The 20,083-nt window shown below is 40.4% G+C and overlaps 2 pseudogenes; one reads left to right on the top strand and one right to left on the bottom strand.

The window, feature by feature from the left end:
- The first annotated feature begins 548 nt into the window (after positions 1-548).
- The window catches only part of LOC104565962 (ras GTPase-activating-like protein IQGAP2), a 36,571-nt pseudogene continuing 17,036 nt past the window's right edge, over positions 549-20,083 (top strand).
- Positions 12,814-15,577, bottom strand: LOC104565961 (proteinase-activated receptor 3-like; annotated as a pseudogene).

Here is a 20,083-nt window from a genome sequence, read left to right as displayed (position 1 = left end):
ATATGGGGATACTGATTACAACTTCCATATTTTAGGCATGAGAATACATTGCTCACACATCTAAGCTTTTCAGGCATGTTTCCTTGATTTTACCAGCTTCTCTACTGAATTACAATAAGCCATGCACAGAGTCATTCCAAAATATCTCAAGAAAGCATCTCAAGAAGTCTAGTGATTGCGGATCCTTCAGCCTTCTATGCATAAGTCATATCTTAAAATATGGCTTCATCTTCACACCCACCTGCTACTGCACTCCCCACTCACAATCACAGAGCACCTCCATGATGCTTACAACAACTGTTTAAATGAAATATTTTTAGAAAACATAATGTATTTCCCCCCAAATTGCAATTCTATCTTGCAGGTGCAAAGAAAAAGCATTAAGGCCATGTTCTCCACATCTGTAACATGATAGTCAGGGACGTCAAGAGCACTCAAGTTTTAGAGCATCTCAAACACTAGAAGATCCATTTCCCAGGATAACATTTACTGCAAAAATGTAAAAAAAAAATACACTAAAAGCAAATTGTGTACCACTGTTTCCTTAAATGTGTTCAATATTAGCATCTGCACTGACAGTAAGTAAGGCCAAGTGCAGGGTCCTGCACCTGGGGAGGAATAACCCCAGACACCAGTACAAGTTGGGGACTGACCTTCTGGAGAGCAGCTCTGCAGAGAGGGACCTGGGCGTCATGGTGGATGACAAGTTGACCATGAGGCAGCAGTGTGCCCTCGTGGCCAAGAAGGCCAATGGGATCCTGGGGTGCATTAAGAAGAGTGTCTCCAGCAGGTTGAGAGAGGGGATCCTGCCCCTCTACTCAGCCCTGGTGAGGCCGCATCTGGAGTATTGTGTCCAGTTCTGGGCCCCACAGTACAAGAGGGATGTGGAGCTGCTGGAGAGAGTCCAGCGCAGGGCCACAAGGATGATCAGGGGCCTGGAACATCTGCCCTATGAGGAGAGGCTGAGGGAGCTGGGCCTGTTCAGCCTGGAGAAGAGAAGGCTGAGAGGGGATCTGATCAGTGTCTATAAGTACCTCAAGGGAGGCAGTGAAGAGGATGGTGCTGGCCTCTTTTCACTGGTGGCCACTGATGGAACTAGAGGAAACAGCTGGAAACTAAAGCATCAAAAGTTCCCCAGGAACTTGAGGAAAAATTTCTTGACAGTGAGGGTGACAGAGCACTGGACCAGGCTGCCCAGAGAGGTTGTGGAGTCTCCTTCTCTGGAGATCTTCAAAACCCGCTTGGATGCAGTCCTGTGCCACGTGCTCTAGGTGACCCTGCGTGTGCAGGGGGGTTGGACTAGATGACCTCTAGAGGTCCCTTCCAACCTTAAGCATTCTATGATTCTATGTGCATGGGACAGCTGTACAAAGGAGCATGTATTTGACAAGTTGCTGCTAAGTTGCTCACATGATCATACATGCATAGATACTGTAGTTGTGGTTCTTTCTCTTACCCTTAGTATAATTATTCTATTGTCTTGTAACAGCTGCTAAATGATTTCTAGTTGCTCTACAATTTTTTCCCATATCTAATTAAGAAACATACATCTCAATAGCATGTTACTGTCTCTTAAAGAGAGGAGAAGAATCAGAAGGGCTTGAATTGAGTGTTTTTATTACTTCCTGAAATATTGGATTCTGCTTTTTATTTTAGTGAACGCTGCAGTAATAGCAATTAATGAAGCTATTGAGAAGGGAAGAGCAGAACAAACCATTACAACTCTGATGAACTCAAATGCACTGTTGCTAAATGTGTATGAGGAAGTTGCACAGGAATATCAGAATGAACTCTTTCTCACTAAAAGGAGGAGAGAGTCAAATGCAAGGCTTAAGGTAGTATTTTATTAGTACTCACAGTATATGTGCTCATTCATGTTTTTCACACTATTTTTACATAGATATTTACAGGGAGCAGAAATGCTTTAAATATTGCTTAGTGAACTACCACAAAGTACAAATTTTGGTTCATGTCAACAAATATTAATTTACAAGTAAATGGGTAAATATTTCAGTTGACTTGGTTTTAATGGCTACACTAATTACTGTTACAGCTGCAAGCTTTTTATTTACTAGCAAATATTTTTTTTTTAGAATGGCACAATCTCAGAAGAGGAAAGAGATGTCTATGAAGAGCTGCTGACACAAGTGGAGGCTCAAGGCAATATTAATAAGATCAACAGTAAGCCATTCTGGATCCTTATGAAAGTGTGGTTGTACAATCTTTTCCCAAATTTTCCAAGCTTAGGTTGACTTGAATTTCACAGGAATAAGTCAAATTTCTGTGGAAACCTATAACATGTACCAAAGTAGCTAATGTATGTTTATAATTGTGTGTGTGTGTGTATAGTTTTGTTTTTGTTTTTCTCCTCGTTGCTCTTTTGCTAGTCTTTTGGGGACTGCTGTCTTTTTGCGCTGAAAGGACTCCTCAGTTCAGGATCAAATCTTTTCCTGCTTTGTTTCCTTATGTTCATGTTGTGTGCAGAAATCTGTAAATTTTGACCCCCTCTTCTATTTAGAACCAAAAATAATTCATAATGATACATTCATTAGCACTATCTGTGGGTAAACTGCTCCCGTGTGAGCTCATACTGAACTAGAAACTCCTTTAGTAGAATTAGTCTTGAAATGTAATCCTCTGCTGGATAAAACCCTCTAGTTAACCTTTACAAAAAGTGAGATGCTGACAGCAATGGATTATATATTGCAAAGCTTACTTGCTGTTTGTAAGCATTATTTTCTTTTCAGTTCACATAGCTTTAGTCCAAGCAAATTAGGCTATTGACTGGCAAGATGAAGTGGTGCTGATGGCAGGTTTGAACAGTCCTGCTCTGAGCCTACTTGAAGTTCTGCTGCAAAATTCCTCATGGTACCTACTGCAATTGTGTATTTCTAAAGAACAGAAACTGCAGGTAATTGAATGGTACTACCTTGGCATGTCAGTCTTTTTTCCTCCCCTGATTTAATCAAGATAGTAATTACCTTGCTCTGTATTCAGCATCACTTATGGAACAATTTTCTAATGAATTAAAAATGGCCGATTTACTAATCAATGCCAAGCTAGATGCATTTGCAGTAAAAAGCATGATGCACTCAAAAGTTAAGGTTGAAAAAGAAAACTTGTTTTTTAAACTTGAGTACAACTAAAGTTATTGAAGCAGTAACACTGGAGGAAGAGTATTGGAAAAACTGAATTTTTAGTAGAAAATTCATTTCAAATAATGCCAAAATAAAAAAAAATGTGGGGAAAAATAATGCTGTGTTTAAATGTGCCTTTGTATTTGGTATTTGGCCAACACTGCTGTGTTCCCCCAAAGGGTATTATTCTTCCCTAATACACTTGAAAGCATAATTGAATTTTTCTGATCTGTTAAATAGCAGGGTTTCCAAATATGCTCAACAAAAGTGAAATACAGAAAGAAGTTAGTGTTGCCAATGTGGAAGCTGAGGCTCACAAGCTTAGTAACTGTCTTAAATTGGGATGGTAAAAATGAATATTAATTTGTTAATTAAGCCGATTAATTGAATCTGCAATTCCTTGCATGTAAACAGAGTTTCTGAAACTATGAATTGCATTTTTTTTTGTTAGTGTCACAATTGCCAAGTCAGAGAACAGTATCTGCTGTGTTGGATATTATTTTATCTGAGGTAGCTAACACTTTTTTCTTTGAATTATTTCAGCTACTGAAACACATTGGCTAAAACTGAGCACAATGCATAGCTTGAACAAATACTTATCTGTGCAGTGCTAAGCCCCACTTGGGAGTGACCACAAAAATATTTTGCATTCACATAGAGGAAAATTATTCCCACTTCTAGATACATATCTCTAATCTGTTCTTAGCCTGATAAAGTCACAGTACAAATGCCAAAATACTAAAGGTAGCATTCAAAAATATGGTTAAGGGGATCTAAATTTGCAGTGTGTGTATTGGCAGTTGCTTCTTTTGACTGGAAGCTTCTTTGCTAGGCCATTCAGTTTTGGTTAAATTGCTGTCATTTCATGCTACATCTAGCATGGCTAGTGGCTATTGTCTCTGGCATTCAGTGCTTTGGATCCAGGCTGATTGCTTTTGTAATAGGTCTTAATGGTAGTACTGTGAGACAAGCTTAAGCCAGAAGATAAGCTTGACGATGTAGCAAATGTTAGCCTAGGATAGGCATGGTGTGCAGGACTTTCCTGTGAAAGAATGTCTCCTTAGTAAAGGAAATGGGAAAGAAAACGGTCACATAAGTAATTTGGAAAGGGATTTACTAATTTCTTATGATTAGTTAAAAAGGAACAATAGCATTTGTTGTTGGAGGGTGAGGAATTGAAATATCTTGGTTTGCAAGTTGCATGTCTTAAGTTGGAAGTTAATGGCTTAGCTACTGACTCCACAGTCTAATTCTATCTTCTTTCCTCTTTTCTCTAAGAAAGCATGCATGCAGTAGCTCCAAGACCCTTTTACTTTCTCTAACCTCAAGAATAGCAAAAAGAGCTGTCAAGAACAACATATGACCGTGCTTCAGAACAACTGTAAGAGCTTATTTAGGTGGACCTGATTACTTAGGCTTTCAAAGTTTGCATGTTGTATAATATGATCTGAGTGCTGCTGCATATGCAAAATGTGGATGGTGGTGGCTGTACAAGCAGTCTTGTACAGGCTTCAGCATTTAGTGATGGCTAAAAACATGCTCTAGATAAAAGTAAAGCTATAAGATAAGGTGGAGGAGATAAGAATTATTTTGCTGATGGAAATGACACAATTGTCATTATTCTGTCATATGTGCTCTAACCTTCAAGACTCTTCCCCTTTCTACAAGACTGAAGTAGCATCTTAATGCAACTTGTTCCTGGGTGTACCCTGGGCAGGGCTTCTCCAGTATTAGCTCTTCCAGCAGCACAATTACAGAGGCTGTGACTAAGCTAAGGGGTGTTGTAAGGTTTCTGTCCAGGTGCAAAGCTTTCAGCATTTTCTGCTGGGGTTCAAAGGTCTGCTGAAGTCAGTCCAGCAGAGAGCAAAACAGACAAACTGTTTGCACTGGGAAGGCAACATTTGTACTTAATGGTGGTCTGCTTAATACAAAGTCTGAGCTGTGGAGAACAGGATGATTTCTAGATGGCTGTGCTTGAGGACTGAAGTTTCAGGCAGATAAAGGGTTAGGCAATGGCGCACAAATTAAAAGTTGTAGCAGGTGTTTTCCTCAGTTTAGCTATAGACTAGCTAATTCCAGACTAAATTTCAACCCTTCTGATCCTTGGCTGATTTTTATAAGGCCTCCCAAAATCCTGACAGTAGAAATGTCATTGATGTTGCAGGATAGACTTGTTCTAGATCCTAACTTGCTGAGTTAGGTCCTCCTCAAGGTAGAGGAGGAGAGGGAGGAATGAACATAGATAGGAGGGGAGTATTTGAGGTGAGGTGACACTGGGTCACTTAAGCTGACATGCCAAGTGTTACTGTCATAAACAAACACAAGAGGAGCATTTTATCTTTTTAGTGGGAGAGATGTCGTTGTTAGATACAATATAGACACAAGGTTGTCTATAATACCTAAAAATCAAGAAACCTTAAAGTCCTCTAGTTTTTATGTACTTCATGCTTCTGAAGAGACATTATTTTTGCAACATTGGGCAGATCGTGTCTCGAAGAACCTTATTTGTGTACCTTTACTTTTGCCAATGACAGCAAATGATGTTTTTGGATAATGGAATTATCCTCTACATTATATAATTTTCACATGCCATTTGCTCTTTTAATGGGCTTTTCTTTCCCTGCTGTTCTCTAGAACTTATAGCAGTTGACAATATCATTCTGCAATTTGTAACTGATCCTAGTAAAACACTGGTTGCACTGATGAAACCAGAGGCCCTGTTGCCTGTTGTTCACTCATTTGCTGCTGCTGTCTATCAAGCTGAGCTGTTCAACCTTCAACAACAGAATGTTGGGGTAAGAGTGAAAAAGCTTGTGACCTGCTCTCTGATGTTGCATAGTCAAGCCATGACAGAGCACAAACATAGCACGTTGTCATGTAAAATATCTTAACTCTTGCCATGGTTATGTATCGCATGACTATTTTGGTTGGAATAAGCAGTATTGAATTATAGCACTTGTTTCTTGACACACTTCACTCTGCTGAGCTCTTGTATTGCAATAAATTGGCAGACCTTTTTTGGACTGTTGCATGCTCTTATTCTGAGGACTAGCTCTGTTTTATGTGTTGTATAGAAAATAGTATCCTGATAAAAGGAGAAGGTTAGAATGTATGGGACCAGGGCAAAAAAAAGCTGATAAGAACTATGTGTAGCAAACTGAGTAAGCTCTCTACCCACAGTGGTGTGTTAATGTGACACTACTATGATTAGGAAGTTGGCTTCACACTTGACATTTCTTAAATCAAGTCTTATCTCCTTGGTGGTACCTGGATTGTGTAACTCAAATGTGTTACACTGCTTGTTTAGCTTCCTGACTGAGGCACATTATTGTCCTACAGAATTACCTGGCACATGATGAACTCTCTATTGCTGTGGAAATGTTATCAGCCGTTGTGTTGTTAAACTAGGCCTCGGAAAATAAGGACATCCTAACAGTAAAGAGTCACTTCAGAAATCCATGTATTGGCTTCAATCTTCTGGAAGAAGAAAACTTTCAATGGTAAAAGTTATCTTGTTTTCTCTGGATGAGATTTGGCAACTTGTGCAAAAGGATAAGTAGACATTTTACTAGGAAGGCTGTCCTCTGTGGTTGTCAAGTTAAAAGGATAAACATCTGTCTAATGGTAATTAGAAAATTCTCCAATTGTCAAACTAGTATCTGTAAATACAAGCAATCACATGGCCTCAGATCTTTGAGGGCAGAGGAATATGTGAGGTGGAAGAGAGGTTTTTGGGAAGTAAACATTAAGATCTGACAATTTTTGCAGGCACTAATATGTGAATTGTAGCTGGGAACTGTTAATCAGTAACCTGTGATACTGAAAGATCTTTGGAATGACATAATGTGCTTAGTGCCTGGAGGTCCAGCAGGGCCCCTTAAAGCAAGGTCAACCTTGTATGCTGCAAAAGTCTGAAGAAATGCTGCATAATCCTGCCTGCTAACTAGCTGGGCACGATGCTGCGGCATACGTGCATATTCACCACTAAACTGAAGCCTTTGCTGTGAGGCCAACAGCCACCCACTGTCCCAGCCATGTATCTGACTTGTCGCAGCCAGCTGCTACCTGGGTGCTCTGCTTTTCTCCTATGCTGCCCCTCTGCAAACAGAGCCATGTAAGGCACATGTGGGAGCGCATGGGCATGTGGACCAGGCTGCCCCCTATCACAGCTGGTGTAGCCATGTGCAGTGCTGGAAAGCATCATGGGGCAACCCCTAGAACAGCAGTCTGGATGCTGAAGCTCTCCTAGGCTGCTGAGGGATGTTAATCTAGGAAGGCCACCTGTAATATGTCTCAGAGCTCAAGGGAGAGCAGTAATGATAGGAATAGGTCAGTATTTTGGACAGAGGGAGACTTCCTTCCAACAGGCAAAAAGTGTCTGTGCTGACCTGGAAGAGGGGGCAGGAGAACAGGTACAGCAGAGCCTTTGCCTCTGCTGATGTGAGGTTGGGACCTGAGGTTGGGCAGGAGATTAATTTTTATGTGAAATTTGCTGAGAAAAACGATATTCCCTAAATAATAGACAATACATCTGACTGACTTTATATGACTTCCTGTATATGAAATACATTTATGTATTTTATATCTTCTTGTAGTTATGCTGATACACTATTTTCTATTAAGTCAGAGGCTTCATCTCAAGGCCAAGATTATTTAAGCTGGAATGATATCCAGAACTGCATTGACATGGTTAATATGCAAATTCAAGAAGATAATGAAAGTAATTAACGTTCTCTACCTTGCAGGCAGAGATGATAGTCTGGTCCATGGTGCATTAATTTCTGTGCTGAATGGTCTTATACAGATCAAGAAAAAAAAAAGAAATAATTTCAAATACCTGCCAGTGTTTAAATTTCCTTGAAGTGCTCCTAGCTATTTTTTTTTGTCTGGCTGAAGGATGTCACAGGATGTCAGCTGCCAGTGATATGGTCAGTGCCATGGTGCTGTGCATGTGGCAGCAGCACAAATATCCTCTGGCATTTGTGCTGGATCACAGGATCACAGACTGGTTGAGGTTGGAAGGGGCCTCTACAGATCTAGTGGTCCTAGATCTAGGATGACCGCTCAAGGTCATCTGGAGCACATTGCACAGATTGTGCCCATGCAGGCTTTGACTATTTCCAGAGAAGGAGAGTTCACAAACTCTCTGGGTATCCAGTCCAGTGTTCTGGCACCCTCACAGTCAGTCTTTTTTCCTCAAATTCAGATGGATGGTCTTACAGTGGGGATTTTGCTGAATTTGCAAGCACAACATATCAGGAGGCAAGGATGAATTTCTGGCAGTGTCCTGTGTAAAATAGTTCTCGCCTTTAACTATCTCAGAGCCCATCTTTTCAGCAAGAGAGCTGGTAGGAAGCTGTGCAGTGCAGCTACCCTTACTGCTCATTTTAAATGATTTTCTGTCTAAAGGAGTCCCCGTGCCCACTCTTTTCAATGGAAATGGTTTCTGAGTTTTTCTAAACTTTTTGAGGCTGAATGTGCAGGACTTAAGCAGCCACCCTAGGTCAGGGGGATCAGCAGAGTGGCTGCAGTGGGGTTCAGCAATGCCTCTCCCCACACTGTGGGGGGACAGGATGGATGGAAGGAGATGCTGTTCCCCTAGAAGAGCCAGTTCTGAGCAATTGTGAGGTCACATGTGTGACTGCACTGGTGGCATCAGAGTTGGTGCTGGCAGGGATGCTGTCAGTCTCAGGTAAGGGCAAAGCCCTTGTTCCAACTCACTGCCCACTCTGTCACAGCTCTTGAGAGCTGGGATCCAGTGCAGAGCACTTTGACACTTTGCACGGGGAGGACATAGCGGTTTTAAAATGCTGGTAGCTGTTGTCACAACCGAACAAGGTTGCAGGGGGGTGTTAAGTGATGCTTGCTGGCTGAAATACTGAGCGTCAGTGGTCTGAAAACTTGAGGGATTTGTCCAAAGGAAAACAGCTTTGGCTTAGTTAGCTAAGGTAGAATCTAAAGACATGAGGCTAAGCTGGTATGTCATGCCATCGTTCAGAGATCACGAGGTGCATATTTGTGCAGATGAGGGTTCCATGTAATCAGGTCTGAAATCACCCTAAATGAACCTTTCAACACTGTAAACCAACTTGTAGTTGCACATCTTTACAAACAGCCTCATACCTTATGTTAAGGCTCATGTGGATTGTCCTGTCTTGCCTGTAAAAGTCCATTTTCTTTGACCAGGATAAATGTGGATTTTAGGAAAAGGCAAATTCAACTGACTAGATAACTAAAGGAGCAAGGAAAACTGTCTAACTTAATAGCTTCATATGAATATTTGAGCAAAGATCTTTAATTTAGCTGCTGTTGCTGCCTCTGATTTCATGTAACTTGTTTTTTTCCTGTCTTCTGCTGCTGTGTGTTTGTATTTCCCATGTGGTAAGCTGTATCTTTTTGATAACTACATTTTTAATAACTTTTCCATTGTATAGAAATTATTGCCATTGGTCACATTAATGAAACAATTGACCAAGGAAATCCTGAGAGAACTCTAGAAACTGTTACCCACAGCTAAACTGCAAGATGTGAAGCCAATGAATGTAAGGCATTATCAGGATGTCCTGCACCAAACCAAAGCATAGAAATGCAAGGTGAGAGCTTTAAACACTGCTGTCCGTTGGAATGTCACAATATGGATTCTTTTTATTTATGTGCACATCCCTGTCCTGGTACCCCTGGTGTTTGAGTTAGTTGTACAAATGAGGTGGTGAATAAGCCTATGATGGCAAAACTTTCCACTATCTCTTATCTTGTGAACAGCACAAGGGATTTATATTAAGACTAAGATATATTCTGCATGTTTGCCACTACTGACTTAATGTAACCTTGATTTTATTGTTACTTCTATGAAGCTGCTGCAGCAGTTGCAAAACATGTGGATAGTTGTCCTGCTGCAGTTGTGAATTTGTACCATGGTCTAGTTAGCAGGTTTAGTGTCAGGTAGGTAGCTACAAAATGAATGAGATCTCAGGTTTTTGCTAGAAGTGTAGAGCTGAAGGAATCCCTGTTTCCACTCTCAGGTTTCTGAACTGTTTCACTGAGGGGCCTCAGTTGCTTCAATTTGGTGGTTTAATCACACAATGGTTTGTGTATTTTTATCTTGCTATTGTCATGTAGCAACATTCTGCCTTCCTTATATGTGCCTGCAGATTAAACATGTCCCAGCAGGATGCTGGGATTTGCTTCTGTAGAAGCAGTGCCCTCATCAGCCCCAACATAAACAAAGAGCAGGCAAGCAGCTTGCAGGATGTGATTGAGTGCAAGGTTGGGCAGAGCTGTGAGCACAGCATGTAAAGCCCAGTACTTGGAAAAGACACCCAAAGTTCATGTGGCATGTTTCTAAGGTAAATGTTCAGCTGGAAAAGCCCTTGTGCTTTGGCATGTAGAAATGCTTTCCTGCTGCTTTGCTACCTCACCTGCAGCTTGGGCTGTGAGAACAGTGTTTGCAACCATAGCCAGAGCCTTGGAAAGAGATTGCACAAGTCTGTTCCTTATGCAGGAGCAGGGTTGGCCCACCTGGATCCTGCAAACCTCCTCCCTCATGCTGTCCCTGGGGGCGTTCAGTGCATACCAGTTACTTTGCATGGTTTGGGAAGATATTTGGGATGTTCTTGGGCACTTCACCTGACCTCTCTCCCCAGGTTTGCTTTTGGCTTTTGTAGCCTTTTTACGACTACTTTAAATGTCCTCTTTCCCCCCCTCACCATAAAGCCATCCTCTTTTGAAAGAACAAGTTACTGTTCTGTATGTGTTCCCAAAAGACGCCAAAACACTTCCATCATAGATGTTATGAGAGTTACTCTATATACTTTCTAATGATATCACCGTAGTCCTCAGACAAAGGTTGTATTTAGATTGAGCCTACTAAAAGCAATAAATAGAACTGAAAGGGTTATGCCACAACTGTAAAAATCCATCCCCCCTCTTCTGATACCTGTTTTTAAAGCACATCTGTGTTCAATTTTTTTGGCATGTTTTTAGAGTGGACTGCAGAGGAAGGAAGTGTTTGATTTTACAAGGCTGATAGGTCTGCCTGTGCACTTCCTGTGTTCCCTGCATCTGGAAAACCATGTGGGTCACAACTGAGTCCTGCTTCCATCTGTTCTCCTGTCACATCCCTGCCTGTAACTGTGGTGGCTTTTGGTAAATGCAATCTGCACCCAAATCTCCTGCTTCCATTGTAAGGCTTCATCTCAGTTCCCACCTAGTTGTTCCTTGCCTGAAAATGAAAATACAAACATGGAGCTTGTTTATTCCCATAATTTTACACAATAGCTTGTAGCAGTTCTCAAAACCATGTCAAATCAAGTGCATCTGAGTCCTAAGGAAGTGAAACTGGTCAGTTTCATTATCAGTACCTGAAATGTCAAGCAAATGCACCAGACTTTGAAATGGTTCCCATATTTTTAACAATAGAGATGTAGGCTGTTGGCTTTTACAGTCAAATTGGCATTTTTATCATGCTTACAGTAATTGTAACATTTGTTTTAAAGGTAACTTCAATATTGGTCCTTCTTTATTTTGCAAAAATAAGATAAATGCTTCAAACTAGGAACCAAGAACCTTACCAGTCTCCAATCTCTTGGAGATACTTTCAGTTTTCCAGTACAAATAACTTTATTTTGAAGTAATGCTTCTTAAAATGCTATACAAAACTAATTAATCCCCCTTTTTATTGTCACAGCCTTATACACTGCCATTATTACAAATATGAACACCAGCTAGTGATTTCATTTTGTAGGAACCTGCACTCAGAACTTGCAGATTCTGAGTTTCTATAAATGTGCAAGTGAATGCTTTGCTTTATTAATGTGGATATTTAATTATAAGTGTCCTCAGCTGTTTGTAACACTCTAGGTCTTTCCTGTGAAGATGTGGAAATTGAGGGAATACTAGGGAAACAATCTTCCTGTTTTGCTTACCAAGCAAGAGCAAAGCATGCCTGGATTGCTGCTGATAAGGGTTAGCCTCAAGTAGTGCTCATGGGCTGCAGGTGTGCAGAGCTGGCAAAGTGGAAGAACAAGTCTGCAGTGCAAAGCTGCTGAAGTTGCCTCTAATGGTAACTTGGAAGTGCATCAGGTTCTGCATATGGCTGGGGACTTGTTGCTTTTGGAAGCTGAAGGGACCCTGGCTCTCTATTTTCATCATCCTGGGCAATATTTGCTCTTGGCTCTATTGGTGTGCGTAAGTAGAAAGCTTCTGCAAAGTTATGTTGTCCCTGGACACAGAGAAAGTGCTTTTATTTGTTCCCATTTCCACGGGTGCCAAAAGGTGTTTTGGCATCAGCCTTCCTGCAGTGCTGAGAGCTCATCTGAAGGTTTTAGAAATCATGAATGGTCCTCAAAGTGCTGTTCAGGAATTGCTTTGTCCTCTAGTGTTTGGAGGCTGTGGTTGTTGATATTTACTTTCCTATGGCCATAAAAGGGAGCTTTTTAGAAGAAAATGGAGGTGCTTAGCTACTTCCCCGAGTCTAAGTACACCGGTTACTGTAATATGCCTGATATACTTTGCTAATTCCGAAATTTTATTTCGGAAGACACTTCTCATGGCGCTTGGAAGGAAGTAAATTTTATTGAGCATTGTGTTTCTTAATGTGTTTTGTTTTTTGCACCTCAGGTTTACTGCTCTCTGGCTTAATACTGTACAAAATTCCAACAAAAATATAGAGCTAAATTTATTTTTCCCTAGATACCTTAACCATTGTTAGGTAAGTCTTGGACTGACTCCTAATTTTGGACATCAGAAAGTAAAGGAAAGGAATGAGGCAGCTGTTTAAGCTGCTAAGACGTAAAGCAATTAGATAATAAACCTATCTGTGTTAAAATAGTAATATTTGATGTGATGGACAATGAGGATAATGTTGCTTGGTACAAAGCAAATAGCAAAGATGGTCAGGATCAGAAGACTGACTTTAACATACCAGAACCATTCATGAGTCTTGAGTGTTTGTATGATGGAGATGTAGCAGAAAATGATAATTGCAGGAGGTATTAAAAATCCAGAGATAGCCAAGGAAATGTAGTAGTAGAACTGGAAGGCTGATAGCATTTCCCAGGCATTGTGCATGTCGTGGCAGGTGAAAATGTCCAGTTGCTTCACGTAATAGCTCTGCTTCATGAGGCAGAGTGGCAGCATGTAGAAGAAGACGATGGCACAGACGGCTGTAGCGTAGGTGTGCTTGGGCAGGTTCTTATATGTGAAGGGGTGCACGATGGCCATGTAACGGCTGATGCATGTGAGTAGCAGGATGGAACAGTGCATGTTGCCATAAAACACAGCCGTGGTAGTCCAGCACATTCTTTTGCCAAAAATCTAGTTGTTCCCATTGAGATGATAGGCTATTTTGAAAGGCAAAATGATGCAAAAAAGCAGGTCTGAAATGGCCAAGTTTGTGTAGAGGATGGCAGCGCACATGGATCGGTTTTAGAAGAGCAGCATCCACAGAATAATGGTATTAGATGGCATGCCTAATAGGATAGACGGTGGGGATTAGCTTGGTGCTAAGAGAACTAGTCAGGTACTCCAAGGTTCTTCTGTTAAAGTTGAGTCATTTGGCTTTTTTGAGGAGCACTTGTGCTCTCTGGTGCAAGCAGTTGTTGTCTCCCCTTCTATAGCGTAAGGGGGAATATAATCGTAGTCTGCTGGAATATCCATGAAAAGTCTTGACTAAGAGACACAGTTTGAATTGCAGAGTTATTGTGGGAAGATTCTGAAGCTTAAAAAAGTTAAAATTGTTAGACTTATTGAATTATCAGTATAGTCAGCTACAGGTAAGGAGAAAGGTAAATCTTTCCATGTGAGAAGTGATTTGTGACTTTTTGTTTATCAAATGTGCTCATGGACAGTCTCCTTTTTTGTCATCTAACATGCAACCTGAAAACTTTGCATGAATTGAATGTTAAGCCAAGTTTTCTGCATTTCACATGTTTTCAGTAAACTTTGCTAGCAAAGTTATTGAAGGCATCTATGTAACACTTTCACATGTGGAGGGTTTTGACTGGTTGTACCAGTTCTGGTAATTCTTCAGGTAGCTTGGTCTGGGCTTCATCATGATTTTTAAAGGGAAGAGGATTAAAGTTCTTGTCATGCATTTCCCATGTTAAATGACATCAGAAGATGGAGGAGGAGAGAAAAAACTCAAAACGACAACAAAAATTTAACTCTATGCTACAATTTTCCAGTTAGAAAATCCAAATAACTCATTTTTGGACTTACAAGTCAAATTAATGTTACTGTTCCATGTTCTTCAGCTTTAGACTCTAAAACCATATCTTTTCAATTTTTCATACATGAGGTGGGCCAGTTCAGTTAAGAACTGAATAAAAGTGTTTGAATTGATATTAGACCACATTTATTTGTAAGCAAGTAAAACTTGTTTCTCCAGCCAAGAAATCCTTAATTGGTAAATACTGTTAGCATAGGGGTAAAGCCTAATAATGCTGGTTGCTTAAGATGCCTGTTCCTCGGTACCTGATAAAGAACTTAGAAATGTCAGTATGCTCTGACAAAAATGAAGCACCTATGTTTGCAACAAGTGGCCTCGGAAAGGAGCTTATAAAAGAGATTCTGGGGAATAAGCAACAGTGTCTGTGAGATTAATTTTTGTCATTTAAAAATTCTTGGCTATCTTGAAATTGGAATTCACAGAAAGTGAACTACAACTTGAACTGAAACAGGGATTTTTTTACCCTTCTCTACTGGAGTAAAATATGAAAACCAGTTTTATCCAGGCTTAGTTTTGAAACTATCAAACTTGTGATAGTGGTTTGAAATAATGTAATTAGTAGACTGTATACCTTTTAATATTTTTTAGATGATTAGTCAAAAATGAACTTCAATCACTAAGATGTGTGTGCAATATATTTTATAGCTTGTTTGATATATAAAACACATCTTATACAGATGAACTTAGTTTGAAAGCAGCTTTAATTGTAGTGAGGAGAAATTGGCTTACTTCATTTCCTTCATTTATTTTTGTCAAAAGAGCTACTGGAGCATTTCCCTGTAATGACACCATCTGTGAAGTTGTAATGCTGTTCAACTCTTTAAAGCAGAGGCAACATGACTCTACATGTCTAACATTACCATAACACACTGCAAATATAGGCAAAGGTGAGCCTGGGAGATGTGCTTTCTGTATGCTCCATTAAAAGGGTTTTTTTTAAATTCTTACTGAGAGTGATTGGGCTAAAGAGGAGGAAACTCAAGGTGTCACTGAAAAGGAAGTATAAAGATGTGTACACGTAAAAATGTGTAGCTGAAAAAGCAAAAGCTGTCAACTAAAATATAGAACACAAAGGAGGACTTACCTGCTGCAAAAAAACTCGAGGTAAGAGAACACTCCGGTTAAAACCAGTATCTTCATTGTAGTATGTTAGAACCAGCCTGCAAAAATCCAGCGCTGCTGTAACTCATTTCAAGAGGCTTCTTAAGGGGATTTATTTCTTGGCAAACGACTGAAGTGCGATAGCTATGTTGCCCGGAAGCATCCTATGGGCATGGGGTTTATGGCCAAAGCTAGTTTGTTTTGTCTACTACAGTAAGGAGGGTGTGATGTATCCAAATATGCACACATGCATACATGACAGTTCAGCCCCTGCCCAGTACAGTTTACTGCAGCAACTTAACTCCTAATTTACCAAGAGCCTAATTTACCAAGAGTGATGTGGGGGCTCTGTTTTCTGCTGGGATTTGTGTGTACAGGTATTTGGAGGAAAATATTTTTCTGCAAGAATCCAAGGAGGGTTTAGTGAATCCTTAAAGGTCTCATCCACAGACTGAAATACCATACAATTAAATCCTGTGCTATTGAGGAAGAAGTCGGACTGAGGAACAGAGTGGTGATCTTGGCTCAGTAAATGTATTTTTCAGTCTGTCTTCTCTTTTACATCTTACAAAGTGTGTGCTGCCCAGTGTAGCAAATATGAGCTGTCTGTGCTCCTTGGGCTATCTGTCCCTCTGTCCATCAGCAATATCCATCCTGACAGGCTGCTGCCTTTACCTCATGTTTATTCACTGTTTTGCTGTTCTCCTCTGTCTGAAATACTTCATCTGCTTGAATGCCAGGTAATAGGGGTTTACCTTCAGCCAACCAAACTAGAGCAAGTCTTGGTCTGGCTTCCAAACTGAGTGAGGACTGGAATAAGTGGTGTTTGGCTTTGTAACAATGTTTGTATTTGTCCTTGTATGAAACTTGTACAAACTGGAATGCAGATTCATCTCCATTTCACAATCTTATTCTGGAAACTCTTGTTTCATTTTTGTATGTGCTCTCCCAAGTGTTAAGTCCAATTTATTGCACTACACTTGTGTTGTGTGTCCTGCTATTACATCAATGCTTGATAATGCTTAATTTGATCTAAGCATTTTTGTTGCTTCATTTACATATACTATGAAACCAGGAGAGTTTTTTGATTTTTATTTCTTCTCCCCCTGTTTACTCTCCTTAATATTTGTGGACCACAGATCTATTGGATTTTGGCCTGCAGTTGAGCCCTGTTAAGCCATTGTGAAGCTGGTTGTTTGCACACATAAACTATTAGTGCTATATGGTGCTTTCCTGACATTTATTTTCTAAAATACTTCTCTAAAATGTTTTCTGAAATAACTTTCTGAAATGTGCATATACACTTCTTTATCCAATCAGTATATTTCAGTTCCTCTCATAATTAGTGTCTTATGTATCTGGCGCTTTTATTCTTTGGAAACCTTTGGTTCCCCCATCTGTTGCTAATGTCTCTTCAGCTCCCAAATCTCTGTTTTTGGGCTGAAGTGGCTGCTGTCCATGACTGGCAGAGGAGCACGATGGCTCTCGGGGCTGCCGTGTTGCAGGTTGGTTGGGTGGCCCTGGCCCCAGCACTGTTCTGGCCAGTGCTCAGTGAGGTTCTGGCTCTCTCTGCTTGCTGGCCGCTTTCTTGCAGACATCCAACTTCAGGTTCATGTTTTAGAAATTAGCTTCTCTGTAGAGCTCCAAATTGCAGCTTGTGCAAACTTCTTAATGATGCTCAAAAATGGTCGGAATTTTTCTTGGGCTAGTGCCTAGGTGTTGTACCTCCCTCATGCCCCTGACTTTTCATGTAAATTTGTGCCTGTAGCTTTTTAAGCTGCTTAATGTTTGCTTCAGGACATTGGCTCTGTCCATTGTAGCCTTAGGTTGAAGCTTTAGCAGGAAGGGAGGATTATCTTGTACAGAGCACTCTTTCACATCAGATATAGTGTCATGAACTGTGAAACCTGCTCTGCTGCTTAATTCCTGAAATGTTTGCTATCTAATGTCATCATTACTAAACCTGAGCTGTCATTTTATGCCAGTTACTGCTGGTATTTTCTCATGTGAACTTTACTCTGTGTGTGTGTGTGTGTGTGTGTGTGTAACTTTTCCAAATAGGGAATTCTGAAAGAAAATTAACTTTCTATAATCTTTCATTCTGCTGTTTTTGCTACTATCACTGTAGTGTTCGGTCATGTTTGATTTTACTTAATGCTCCAATTATTTTGCTTACATGTTATGGAAATTAAGCAGATTGTTCCTACCTCTGCTCATAGCTTTCCTTTACCTTTGCTAGGATGGTACCTTCTACAAATAAAAGCTTTGAGGTCTTGGTGTTTGAACATGCCTTTATTCAAGTCAGTAAATGGAATATAAGCTGGAGCCTTTGTTTTATTGCTGCTTTCAAGTGGTCAAATTATTTTTAGTGCCCAAGGGAGCTTGTGTACTAGAGCTCTATCAGTATGTTAGGACAGATTTTTTTATAATATTTGTAGTTCTTTTATGAAAGAGCTGAAGGAATTAATTGCAAAGCATTTCTCTATCCTTTTTTCCAGGAGTCCCAGGATGACTCAGTGGTTTTGTGGCTGGATGAAATACAAAATGGGATCAATGATGTCAATAGGAATATAAAAGAAGCAGAAATCTGTAAGCATTGACATACCTTTATATTGTCCTTGTTCTTAGTCTTGAAAAACTGTTGAATTACTAATCCATCTTCCGAGATGTGTGAATGACCTTTAAACACATGAGAAGAAATGAGTGTGTAATCTGTGAAGAAATCCTTTTCCATGAAATTGGGATCATTTAAATCTCAGGGATGGTGTTAATTTTATCTAGGGTTTTAGTCTTTAAGGCTTGCCTAATAGCTTAGTGGTTTCTCTTTCAAAGGTTAATGAGGTGACTAAAGTTTCTAATGTCGGTGTATTTCAGAGCTGGTGAAACACTGCTATGTTACTGTATTTCACCTCTGGTATGAAAACAGCAGGAAATGAGAAAATATAGGTTTATTTAAGAGCTTTTGCTTTTATAAGACTAAAATCTTGATGCATGCTAATTCTTAAGTGGATATAGCTTTGCTTAATCTTATAATGCCTCTTATTAATAATAAATAAAAAATAAGACCATGTTCTTAAGTAGTATAAGAAGGGCACTCTTTTTTTGGAGAAGTGCATGAGCTTCCAATCTGAAGAAGCAGGAAAAACCTGTACAGAAAAGCCTGAGGTTTGTTCTGTGACAGTCTACTGGATATACCTAATACTGTCTTGTGTTAAAAGTTTTGATTAAATATAATTTAGGAAATGTAACTAAAATATAATCAAGTGACAAGTAATGTAAAAAAAAAAGAATCATGGGGTAGGTGTGGCATGCTGGAAAGCCTGGTAGATGCTCTGAGGGGTTTGGCCTGGGCTAGCTGAGGTGTTTAGTTGAAAGACTAAGCGAGCTGGGCCTGTTTAGCCTAGAGAAGAGAAGGCTGAGAGGGGATCTGATCAATATGTATAAGTACCTGAGGGGAGAATGTAGGGAAGATGGAGCCAAAGTCTTCTTGGTGGTGGCCAGTGATAGGACAAGGGATAATGGATACAGGTTGAAACCCAGGCAGTTCCACCTCCATGTGAGGAAGAACTTCTTTCCTGTCATGGGGACAGAGCCCTGGACCAGGCTGCCCAGAGAGGTGGTGGAGTCAAAACCTGTCTGGATACCACCCTGTGCTATGTGCCCACATGCTCTGGGTGTCCCTGCTGGAGCAGGGGAGTTGGACTAGATGAGCTCTAGAGGTCCCTTCCAACCTCAACTGTTCTGTGACTCTAGATTGGGATTTGATATTGGTTTGGCTGTGCCGCAGTTGGCTTTGGGGGGGATCTGCCCGCATGAGTCAGATGCGCTGCATTTAGCATGCTCAGAGCTTGTGAATACAGCTGCTGAACTCAATGCATTCTTGCAATGCTGCTTTCAGCCTCTATTAATACAGTGCTGCAGCCTGTTTGCTTATAGGCAGTCAAGAGTCAGAAGTGTTTTGAATGGTGTGGGTAGAATAAAAGTAACAGGGCTAGTGCTTACAATATTTAATTTTCTATCCCTGTTGCAGAAACTGTATTGTGTGTTGCTGTTACACTAGAATTGATTTTCAATATTTAACTAGGTAGATATACTAAAGACCTGTGCAGTAATTTCATAGGTCACATGTCTGTAAAGCTTATTTTGTAAGGTGGGGTCAGAAGTGCGTAGCCATCCAAATCGCACTCTTAGACTTGGGACACAGATGCCTTCTTGTAAGAGCAAAAATACCTTCCAATCAATTGTAACCAGAGGCATGAGGAAACATCTGGGCACAAAGAAGGGAAGGAAATTTGTAACTTGTCAGTTAAAGCTAAAAAGTGACAGGGGAAACAAGCTAGGTTGTGGCCCCTGCTCTAAGAGCACCATGAATGTCACAAAAGTGGCTTCGAGAACCTAGCACAGTGACTCATGCCAATTTGTGAAAGATAGGCATCTGCTCCATCTACTAGTCATTTGTTATGGTAATTTTTTTTTATAGCCTGTGTCACCATGTTTGCACTAAACACATAGTTTTGCATAATCAATTATGATTAGCAATATCTTTCTTACTAGCAGCTTGTTAGAATACTTTTGTTGATTGTTGCAGATAGTTAGGGAACGGCGGCCGGAAGATATC

Source organism: Tinamus guttatus, unplaced genomic scaffold (assembly GCF_059628265.1).
Source record: "Tinamus guttatus ecotype Peru unplaced genomic scaffold, ASM5962826v1 Tinamus_guttatus_pri_ptg001861l, whole genome shotgun sequence".
Classification (NCBI taxonomy): Eukaryota; Metazoa; Chordata; class Aves; order Tinamiformes; family Tinamidae; genus Tinamus; species Tinamus guttatus.
The sequence above is the reverse complement of the archived record's forward strand: the minus strand, read 5'-3'. Positions and strand labels throughout refer to the sequence as shown.